Below are 12,121 nucleotides of genomic sequence, written 5' to 3'. Positions count from 1 at the left end.
GAACTTTATTAAACAAACTGTTCATTTGCAAAGTCATGTCTGGATGCGCAGGCACCCAGTCAGAGAGATAAAAGACACTATTTTCTTTTAAGGAATCTTTCAGTAAACATTAAAAGGAATATCTGCCAGAGAAGAATTGCTCTCTTTTCCCCGTGCCGCTTCCCGTACACAGCCGAGATTGGGAGCGTATTACCGCTGAAATGCCAGAGCTCGACAGATAACTGCGATAACAAAGATAGCAAATCTGGGAAATGAAAAATGGCACTTCTCTTCTACAAGAAGATAAATCAGTGTTTATTAAATCAATGCCAGACAGAGGAATCTGAAGGTAAAATAATGAACCACTTATAAATGATCTTTGCTTCGCTGGGCCTTACCTGATCAGGGTGTTCAGGGACCACCAATGCGAGGCATATTAGGAGAGGTCTATTAATCCTAGTGCTTCTCATAGCTGACTATAAAATGGGTGAGTCCTCTGTGACTTACTAGGCACATCCTTTTTAATTTTTCAACGTGGAAAAAAAAAAGGCAGCCACACAGCTCTCATTGATTGGGTGTGAAAGTTTGGGTTGTCTGTGTATTTCTGCTGTAACAGTGTGGATATTTCATTATGGTGCTCTGGGACACACATTACGCCACTCTGCTATCTTTCGCACGGCATCCATGGCAACTAGGGAGGCCGCTCTCCCCGCAGAAATGTGCTTTTAATTGAGTGACATCTAATCGGGCAGTGAAATACAGCAGTAGAGTTAACAAAACAGGTCAACAAGGGACAAGGACTACCAGCTGCAATCACTATCGCCGCGCAGCGCACGGTTGTGTGTGTTGACCAACCAATATCGGTGCGGTTTTAATGAACCAAATTACAGGGTTGGAGGTATTCTGCACAAGATTCTCGGGTGAATGCGTGATTGGATATGATGAGCCCTTCTTAAGACTACACCAGCTTGGGGAGGAGGCATGTCTTTGATGTGCTGAAATTACTGGAGCTGAGAGGTCTCACAAGCTATGCCTTAACACATATTAAACAGGCTCTAAAGGATGAAATTTTCCCCGTCATCTGTTTTTTTTTTTTTCCTTTAGCGTGTTGCGTGGGGTGCCAGGCTCGGCTGTCTGTTTTCTTCCTTAAACCTGGCTTGTGGTTTTAACTGAAATAGCATTTCTTCCTCATTATCTGATGTTGAATCAGTGCACAGGGGGACATCATCAACTCCCCTCGACCTAAAATCGTCTGTGCTGACAGCACTCTGTAGTCACATACATAGATAGAGGGGGTAAAGGCATAGTCTCAGGAAATCTCATGCCTGCGCTTCAGGGAATCATTGGAATTCATGATCTTTTCTCAGTATGCTAACAATAATCTTCTGCTCGCTCTGTCTCGCACATCACCAGGCATAGCAAACACTTGTCTTCCCCGAGTCTCGGGAAGCCTCAGCTTCTCCTCACCATGCAAATTTCAGGGCCATGTCCCTCTTTGTATAACGACTTCGTCCTCAATCTTTTCTAGTTGCTATGTTTCATACAGCCGGATGATGAATCCAGGGCTCGTGAGTGGCAAGCTTGACACCCTGATGTTCATTTTCTAATGATTTTACTTGAAACACCCTTGAGCTGCAAAAACTGACAAACAGACTTTTGCCCCTCTCGCTGTAAGTTATAATAATTTTCTAAGACACTACTAAAGTGTGTACTAAACAAATGCCCCTCTCCAGGAGCAACTCTGCCCTTACTGTGAAAAAGGCACAAGATGCATTTGTTAAGCCGAGTATAACAAATGTTTCTGCGGTGGAAAATCTGCTGGATAAATAAAATGCAACCCAAGTGAAATTTGTCTGTGTTTGTATATTCCACTATAAGCAGGGCTGCAAAGAGAGCTCTTAATTGGAAGCACCTTCGACCACTGAGGGTGGAGCCTCAGCCTCTGACTCATGCTTTACTAACATCAAAACTGTTTTTTCACATAATCACAGCAGTGATTCATAAAGACGATTCGCTTCTTGTCATCGATTTGTTCCACGTATCTTTGACTCATCTGTTGTCTGAAAATGAAATAGGAACAAGTTCTTGAAATGGCTGGTTTCAGCATATGTCGTACATATTGATGATGTATGTTTTATTTATCTTATGTTTGAGTCTGTGTTCAGCTAAGACAAATTTCCCTTCGGGCCCAATAAACTTTAAGTTGAAGCTGAAGTGAACATTAGAACAGCAGATGTGTCTGATAAAATGTATTTGCACCACACCACTAAAAGAAGTGCTGAATGTGTTATGAGTACCACTGAAGATAAATAAAGAAACAACCATACACTCAGCTCCATAAATTAAGGCTGACATTTTAATTGCTCTTTGTCATTCTGTTTCATTTCATACACTCAAAACATTTACTACATTTAGTGTAAACTTATGGCAAATGCGAACATTCACAAGGAGTCTGTTCCGACTGAATCACTGGTCGTAAAAACATCGATGACACCGTGTCTTCACGTTTCTTCATTAACACGAGGACAATAATGTGACGAGTAGTTTGAGATTACAATCACATTTTGGAAATGTTTCTAATGCGCCGTGTCTTATCACACACGTGGTATTATAGAGACATTTCATCTGCTTCACCTCCAGCGTGAAGCTTTGATGGTGTCAAGTGGGTGACGACAACCAATTAAAAGAAAATCAGTCAAACAACTGGGGGTCAGATCTCAAGATGCTCCCAATCACTCATAATTTCCTGTTGTTATGCTGCATTCCCACGGCTTCGGATTGGAGTCTGATAAGGCAGCGTGTGCAATGGACGGCGCATCAATTGCACCTACCTCATCAATAACAAACCCCAGTGGGGACCACTACACAACCGATCTGTGTGTCCATCTTGTCTTTGGAAAAGAAAAGCTGACCTTCAAAGTAGGGTTAGGTATTGTTTGGGTTTCTTCTGATCCTGGTGCTTAATCGATGCTTTTAAAATGGTGCCGGTGTCAGAACCAATTCTTTTATCTTTGAAAAATTAAAAGCACAAAACAAAACAAAGCTGGATTTGAAGTTAAAATTGAATTTACTGTTGGCAGTTATACGTGAATATGCAAATAAGTATAAAACTCTTGAGCTTGATTAAGTTTGTCAGCTTTAGGCATTTTGAGTTTGAGGTATCAACTTGCTAACTGGAGGCTAATGTTGTCTTCTGCCATGTAGAGAGAGTGTTGCCAGAATCAAATATAATCTTAACTAGTCACATGTTTTATGTTGCCAGTAAACAGGGCAACTATTTCAGCTCGGGCACCGAAAACTGTCTTGCAATTCTATCCGGAAGGTTCAGGACCTATTTCAGTTCTCAACCCTCAGGGCCCGACCATGTTCCCATAAACAAGGGCAGAGGTCAGAAGCCTTGCAGCATATGCAATGATATATACCTTTGCCCACACGCGTAGTCCCTTCCTCTGATTGGTTTTAGGGATCCAAATGCTTTAAGATGATAGGAATGTCATGTGTTGAATGAGATAGGACAAGGCTGTAGACCTGATAGTGTTTCTGTGCACGTCCTTCTCTATTAGTCATTACTGTGTGCAGACGAGGGGTGATGTTTACTCTGCTGAGACAAGCAAGTCTACTGCTCTGGGTTGCAACCTTGTGACTCCCTTTCTGCCTCCCGCTGCCAGCTCTCCTAACGTCTAGCCCAAGCCCTGCCACTCCAGGGGATCACTGGCCTATTGCTGCTGCTGAATGCCTACGTCTACCAGGACCAGGTTTTTGGAATAAATCCGGCCAAAAGGATGATACTGTCTGCCTCTTGTGTGTTCGGGTGATATTTCAGGAAATAATAGCATAATACACACCAGGGATACGATACTGCGATGCATTGTCGTGCCATATTTCCTCCCTTTGTCTTTAGTTTCCCTGTGTTGTCACTTTCACACATTACCTCCACCCACGCACATACGAGAGGAAGAGAGAGGAAGACAGAGGTGGTGACAGAGACTTACTGCAGTACACACTGTATGAAATAGGGAGTTGTAATCCTTGGTAATAGATAGAAGAAAAATCAATTAAAACATGGTTGGATGGTTTATCATATGGAGATGATGAAAAGAAATGAGATCATACGAAGAAGGAAATTAAAGATGATAGCAAACAATTGACAATTTGTGTTAATCTAATAGCTCAAGGACAGTGGAAGTAACAGAGCACAGAGAAAGACAAGTGTGAGATAAAAAACAACAACACAAATAAATAAACAGAGTGCAACAGATATAATGATGCGAGCTGTAACAATTATTGTAGTCGAATAAGGTGAGGAGACAAACACAAGGGTAACAAAACAGAGGTGATGGATAATGACGATGATTACGACATGTAATGGCAAAAGGGTAAAATCAATCATAATGCACCAAATAAAAAATGAAATGATTACCAAGCTTATGCAGGAGGTCAGGGGTCAGAGGTCAAGTTCAATATAAACAGGGAAACCATTACGGCGTCTGCATGGATGTCTCTGGAAGAAATAAACAAGGAGTTGATGTAAGTACACTTCACTGTAAGTGCGGTTTAAGTCCTACATCTACTTGACAATATGTAGCACTCAAATATTAATGTGACACAATGCTGTAGTAAGCAGCGATTCATAGCAGCGCACAAACCAGAGAAGCTCAGTTTCCTTAAGTGGTGGTGGGCTATTTCAGGGTGTAGTGAATCGGAGACGCACTTATTCCATCCCTTTAAAAACAATGGAAGGCATCTTTTTATCATCCTGTAACAGCATCGAGACCATAAATTAAGTGTTTGCTCATTTTAAAACCTCTCAGCAAAATTAGGTAGACCAAACAAGACACCGATGCAATGCTAACACATCACTCACATTTTATGTTTCATGCTCTCGTGCTTTAATACTCCCGTAGACGGTATAGACATGAGTACAACAATGAGTGTTTGATTTTTTTTTTTTTTTTTTTTTGTTCAACCAAAACAAAAAAAGAAAAAGAATCCCATAGTAGCTGAGAAAACACTGTGTGAGGCTCCGGCACACTGAAAACAGCGGAGGCATTACTCTTTGCCAAATAAAGAAAAAGTACAGAAACGGCTGTGCAGCCAAAGCAGAAAGTATTCATCTATTTAAGTCTGCACAGTTTGTTATGCATAAAACGCTTCACATTTATTTATTTGATATTGTTTGTGTGAAGAGGATAAGAAATATACAGAATAAAACTAATGTGCTGCCACAGAGTTTCTCCACATATTGAACTTGAACAAATTCTACAAAAGTTCTACAGTTTCACAACAAATGTTCACATTGTGTGTGTGTTGTTTGTGTGGTCAGTGACCGCAGGGTCTGTGACACTGCATCTCCACATTTCACTGGAGGATACAAAGATGACGCAGATCCTGGCATTTTGAAAGGAATTGCACTGTCCATGTAGAGTCCAAGGCCAGCATGCAAAGGACGTAAAAACAATAATTTCATAACTCACAAAAAAAACATTAAATCTTCAGAATAACAGACAGTTCATCGTTTCTTTTTCATGCCCAAGAAACTATATTTTTCAGCTATTAACACCACAAGCTAAAGATCCACTGAGGAGCATCCGTGGGGCCCAGAGTCACATTTATCAGCAAGAAGGACACAAAATAAATGGTTTTACAAAAAGGAAACATGTTGCCAGACCCGCAACCCCGCCTGAGCGTGAAATCCAAACAACATTAGATGTAAGACAATACTCAGTACACATTAGACCCTAAGGCAACATATCAGCACTGAAACAAGAAGGGAAGTACCTTTCCAAACAATCCTGCGTTTTATTAGTGTCTCGCACTTCAAGAAGCTCATGCACAAACTCGCAAGTAAATGCATTTTGAGATTCTTCTGTAGTGCAGTAAAGAAAAACACTCCGGAAGCTTCTGCATCTGTGTGTGATTAGTTCCACTACCTAAGATAAAGCATGCAGAGCCGATGTAACCTCATCATAATGCATGTGTCACAGAAGCAGGGGGAACACTCAACCAGAAAACAACAACTGCTGTATGGTATAGCCTACCACTGTGACAGTGGCGGGCGTAAATCGTAGTCCTGCCCGTTTTCTCCACCCATCATTAATCGTCTGATCATTGTGGAACAGAAAGCAGCACAGGTTTGAGCAGACGAGAGATCTCACAGGTATTAGCTGCTAATTGCCGTCAACCAAACAAGCAGCACTTTCTGGAGAAAACAATCTATATTAATTCTTCCTACTCTCCTCTGCAGAATGCACATTGAAGCTTCTTGGGCACACAAGATAAATGCGTATACCATAATTACAACTAATTGTGCAAATAATTGCAAAGTTCTTGTGCCACCTATACCCACAATAAAACAAAAGCAATCTATGCAGCTCTTGGCTGTGAAATTGAAACAGTCCCATTTCTCTAGTCTCTGTCTTCTACTCATTCATTATCTAACATTTGTATCAGCTCTGTGGTAAAAGCCAGATTTTTGCAAATGTGTGGGGGAGCAGGCTGATGACAGGGATTCATGGATGCTCTGGATGCAGACATGCTGTTCCAGCGTCTCGCCTCTCTCTACAAAACATGTGAAAAGCTTCAAAGCCCGAAGCTTTACGCTTTGGAATACGGTACATCTTTTTATTATATCCAAGTCTCCTCTTTTGTAAAGATAAAAAAAATAAACAAACCAAACATCATCTGTAAATCGAGATAGCCGTCTGCAGAAGGTTTTTGCACCTAATCCCTTTCATTTCAGGTCAGTAAAATATTAGTGCTTTCTCACTGCTCTGATGGTCAAAGCACATTTCAAAGATTCTGTGCGCCTCTCCAGCAAAGGCAAGGAGAGGGAGAGAGACAGGGCAGTGGGGAGCTCTGGCAGTCCCCCATCTATTACAGACGGACCAATCATCAAAGACAAATTACAGTGCACTTCACTGGGATATGCTAATTCCAAATTAGACGCAAGTCATCAAAAGATCAGCATTGCAATATTTTGCATCTACAAATTGAAAATGTCTGCTTTCAGAGCAGGTTTTAATACGAATATATGTATGAAAAAAAAAACATGAGCGCCGTTCCAGGGCCACAGGAAGCGTGTACATTAAGACCAGGTTTAACACAGATAAATTCATGTGGTATTTTGCACAGTGATGGAAGATGAAAGTGTAATGTTTTCATATCCAAAATGCTTTTTAAACTAACAACTGTAGACTGTTGATCAAACCCCAAAGTTCCACAGTGCAGAACATACAGTATGTGAAGGTCCTAAGTGAAGACACGATTTACTCTTGTTCTGCTTTTGTTCAATTTTAAATTAAAAATGAGCAAAATTGCAGACAACAGACTGGGGTTGTAGAAACAACCATGTCTTTTCCCTGAAAGAAAATAAGTTTAGAGTTTTTGTTGATGGCAGACAGGCAGGCAAACAGATGCAGGGGATCCAAACAAAAAACAACTCAGGTAGAAAACAGGCAAAACTCAAAAAGCACCAAATGTACCAAACCACGAAGAGGAAACATGACGGAACAGAGCAGGAGCTAAACACGAACAAACAGCAATGCGTGGAAACACCAGGGAGTCGAACTCGACTGGAGAGCACTGAGAATGGGCACAGCTGAAACAATTCAGGTTGGGACAATCAATCACATGAACAAGAAGAAGACAGGAAGTAAATCGAGCTAATACATACATAGAAAATGATTTCAAAGTAAAACAGGAGTTTATGAGCTCAAAGTCCGAACAAGTGAAAAATCTGAAATCTATGAATTCAAAAAAGTTAATCTCAGGTAATTCAAAAGTCTTATACTTTTCAAACCAGTTTAAAACAAGTGTAAACAAAACAAGTGTGTGTTGACAAAAAATGGAGAATGAATTAAAATTCTTTCCATCCTGAATACAATATTTATGAAAAATGTTGGTGTCAGCTCTTCACTTAAGAGTAATACTACATGTTCTTCACCTCTTTGTGTTTTCTCCGTAAGGCAAGAGAGCCAGACCTGCTTCCGCTGTGCTCTGTTTGCCTCAGTGTGCAGAGCTGTGTGTTAACAGAGACTAAGAAGAGCGATGGTTTCTCCTTTTTTTCTCTTGTTAAATGCAGTTATACAAAAGTTAAAGTAGTTTGTTTCCCATGGACATTTAAATTTGAGTAAATAAAACTGAATTTGCGCTGAGGTCTCTTGTGCCTGACTTAAATTCACATTATGTAATTAGATTGTTGGGATTTGTCGGTGGGATTGATTGTTGTGCAAAACATAATTCTGCAACCACTGTGGCCTTAAATACCTTTTCATATGGAAATAATCTGGACTGTTGTTAACCTGAGGAGTAAAACATTTCATTATGGTGCACCTGGTTCATTCGGTTTTGGTTTCTGTCATCTGTTCTTGGATGATTCTGTCATGTGATGACTATTTTCAAAACCCTGCACGTGACTCTTGAGAATAAACAAATCATTAAAATATCTAAATTTAGTCACTGCAAACATTGTCTCCCTGCTCCTTTCGTTTTGTTAAATGTTGATGACAATGACATCTCTACAAACTGTTCGCTGCTCTGCAAAGCATCAAACAGCTGATACCATGGTGCATATTCACACTGTGTTTTGAAATCATGAACATATTGATGAATGTGTTTTGTTTGGTAGTTTCCTTCACTTGCAGATCTTAATTTGGTGGAGCCTGGACATTATCGTGATTTGTCGAGCACTGCTCTCAATAAGCGACATTAATTGCATCCTAAGCGCATCAACTGCAACATCATCATCAGTGTAATAAATATGAGAACGTACAGAGAGAAAGTTCCGCCTCTTCATAGACAAATAACTTCATAACGTCCTCATCATAGCGCTCCTCCATCACTGTGCATGGTTAAGAAATAGTCCCTTTTTTACACTTGAATTTTTGCAAGAAAGGATATATAACTAGATCATTTGTGAGCGTTGGAGGTGCAGCTGTTGTTACCTTCCGTTAGAGCCAGGCTAGCTGTTTCCTCCAGTTTCCAGTCTGTGTGCTAAGCTAAGCAAGGAAACTATCTTCATCGAACTCTCCACAAAAAAGCTAATTTTCTAAAAATGTCAGATTAAATCTAATTATTTGTAATATTAACGGAGAGTGCATTGCAAACAGCACGATACTACAAATATTAACCACGTTCTTTCAAAACAGAAGTATAAAGTGAACGCTCCATTTTTTCCGTTGTATTTCTTAAAGGGGATTCAACAGCAATATAATGTAGATTTTCTGAATGTGCAATGTTGAATGAAAAGATATTGATCGGTGAAGCTGCATCATCTGATCAGTATGGATACCACTGTCTTCCATCATTTGCCCTGCTGAAGTTTCCATCGTTGATTTGAGGAGGAAGACTGCCAAAATGCAGTTAGTTTAAACAATAGAAACACAGACAGACAATTACCCAGTCCTGAGGGAGTCACAGACTAAAGAGCTGGTCAATATTTCTGTGAAACATATGCATCAAAATGGCTGGGTCAGCTCCAGCGTCTTGGTGCTCGCTCCTTTCTTTCACTCTAAGTGCCTCTTCTCCCAATCTGCGTCCAAAGGGAGCACAACTGCCACATCACAGAGGTGTGAATGCACTGATGAATTTACCCTTTACGCATGACACCTGATATGTAAAAGCACGGCTGTTCCGAAGCAATGAGCGGTACGTTGACAATGTCAATATTTCTCTCCAACATGCAGAGTAGGCATACGCACTAATGACAGACAGAGTATATCAGCAAATGAGTGCACAACAGGAGCAGAGGACTGGGGGGAATTAATAGCTCCAGCAACAAATGACCTGACAGGACAAAAGCAAACACACAGACAGACAAAGAGGCTTGAAAACACACACATACACAAAGGTAATGGTACACATTCACATACACATTCTGTCACATACACAGAACCACAGGGAAATGTTTGCGTAAAATAACACGAGGACGCTAACACGCACAGTGTAAATGTTGCTTGCACGTCAATAGCCGTAACATATGAAAGAGAAAAAACACTCTGGAGTAGACGTGCGACAGCGTTTCAACGGCTCCTCCGTTAACAGTATCTTGTTGTGGAGCAGAAACCAAACTCCTCTGTGACTTTCACCCACGACGGCCTTCTTTATTCAAGGCATTTGTGGTCAGGTAAACAGATTTTTACTTCTTTAGTTCTTCAATAGAAAAATCCCTTACTTACGCCTCATTTGATGGCCCCCCCGACACCCTCCACCCCTCGGTTCTCATACTTCCACGGCCCAAGCTCCCCAGCATAGGGCTTATCATGAAAGCACAACAAGGATATATTGTCAAGAATTCTTTTAGGCAGTCCTGATTGAAGAGGCTGACTTTTATTCTCTCAAGTACACCCTTCCGCTTTTCCCTCTGCCATGGTACACAAGGGTACCATTATGGTGGCTGTGGACCTCATCCATTCATCATTCTTCTCACCTATGAAGCAAAACACACATATATCAACTACAGCTGCCCTCCCTCTTTCCTAAATCATGCTTTGTTCTGCGGTGTGTAAAAAAAACTGCCTCAGCTTTGGACAGCAACACCCAGCGAGCCAAAGGAGAGGGATGCAGGAGGAACGCTCCTGTGTTTTGCCCTCCACTGCTTGAATTCCACAAATGAAAGAAAAGCAATTAAAGCACAGTATTTTTAAGAATTACATCGATTAACAATTTTTTTTAATTTATTTTATATTTGATAATTTCGAGTTTAGTCCTTTTTTCTTTTTTTTTTAGATTGGACGTACATGATACATACTGTGTGTTCATTAACCTCAGGTGAAAAAACTTCATTCCACCAAAGTTTCATGTGGAGAAGAAGCAGTTCCCTCAATCCAGGGGGGAACGATCGTGTTCGATGAAGATTTTATCATAAGTGAGCCGACATCCCTCAGCCAGAGGCTGGTTAAAGCTCTGCTGTGTCCTTTATAGCATTTCACAGGGTTTTAGCTTCAGCTATGTTCCTACTTTAACAGTTCATAGGTGATATCAGGATTCATTACAATAAATGTAGGCTATTACAGTGAAAAGCACAGGCCACACTCTCAATGCACTTTATGAAAAGTGACGGGGAAAAAAATAAGTGTCACTGTGCTCTGTGCTCTGTGCTCTGCGGTACAACACATAAATACATTTCTTTCAATGGTCTGTTATTGGCTGATGTTGACTAAGGAGAAAGTCAGTATGCATGATAGGAATGCCAATGATAAGCCAAGTTACCAATCCATTGTATTGATCTGACTTACAATCATAATCTAACTATAATGTGAAGCAACTGTATGCATGATGTTTGTAATTCGCCTGTTTCCAAAACAGTTAATCGGATCAACACGGCTCTGCAGACCGACTCCACCATGTTGTCACTTTAACTCGCTGTGGCTCAGTTACTCCAAGTTATTTTTGTTGTAAAGGAACAGGCAGTGCACTGGTAAATACTACTGACAAGTACACAGCCAGTCTTTCGAAGAAATCAAAGAAAAGAAAATATTGTAAAAATATTACAGTTAATCTATACATAACATATAGGAACATTTGATGTCTGCTATCTAAAAAGCATAGCAAAGAACAAAGACATGTTCAATTCTTATGCAAATATACTTCTGTATCTGAACAAGGCTCCTGTGGATTTACCTCAGCTGGACACTGACTGGTTTGCATACTCTATGTGGGAGTGTTAATTGCGGTGAGATTATTTGCCATTTATTCATTACACAAGCAATTTCTTTTGCATTATTCATCTTTCAACAGGATCCGGGCGTGTTTTAATCACAGTGAATGCAGAGTGACAATGCTGTGTCACCACTACTTTCTTCTGAAAAGCCAGCAGAAAAGCCGGCCCGTTTTTGTTCAGCGTCGCAAACATCAAAACTTGAACGGATTAAAAAACTGTCCATGTGCAAATATCACTGGTATTTTAATAGAAAGAATATGTTTACATGTCTTTTTTGTAGAGGGATTGCAAAAATGCCAACAGAATGGGCAGCCGAGCTTCTGACGCATGTTATTTCTGTACATGTGGCTGTGGTGTGTTCTTGCAGCACAGTAGGGGGGCTCTCCTCTTTTAATCTCTAATCCTCTCCTCACTGAGGAGGAGGAGAGGCTGAAGATCGGGGAGAGGATGGAGATCAGAAAGCAGAGAGAAGGTATCCTCTCC

The 12,121-nt window shown here is 40.6% G+C and overlaps 1 protein-coding gene across 9 annotated transcripts in view; it reads right to left on the bottom strand.

Moving 5' to 3' along the window:
- Positions 1-12,121, bottom strand: part of camta1a (calmodulin binding transcription activator 1a) — a 275,197-nt gene that overhangs the window by 223,956 nt on the left and 39,120 nt on the right. The window contains exon 1 of one of the 9 annotated variants that reach the window (XM_069526131.1): positions 4,400-4,469. The exons of the other annotated variants lie outside the window; for them this stretch is intronic. The gene's annotated coding sequence lies outside the window, so the exon portion shown is untranslated. Of the gene's footprint in view, positions 1-4,399; positions 4,470-12,121 lie in introns of those variants that run through there. 9 annotated transcript variants of the gene reach the window in all.

The sequence above is a fragment of the Paralichthys olivaceus genome, chromosome 6 (assembly GCF_024713975.1).
Source record: "Paralichthys olivaceus isolate ysfri-2021 chromosome 6, ASM2471397v2, whole genome shotgun sequence".
NCBI classification, from domain to species: Eukaryota; Metazoa; Chordata; class Actinopteri; order Pleuronectiformes; family Paralichthyidae; genus Paralichthys; species Paralichthys olivaceus.
This window is presented reverse-complemented; position numbering and strand designations above follow the sequence as displayed.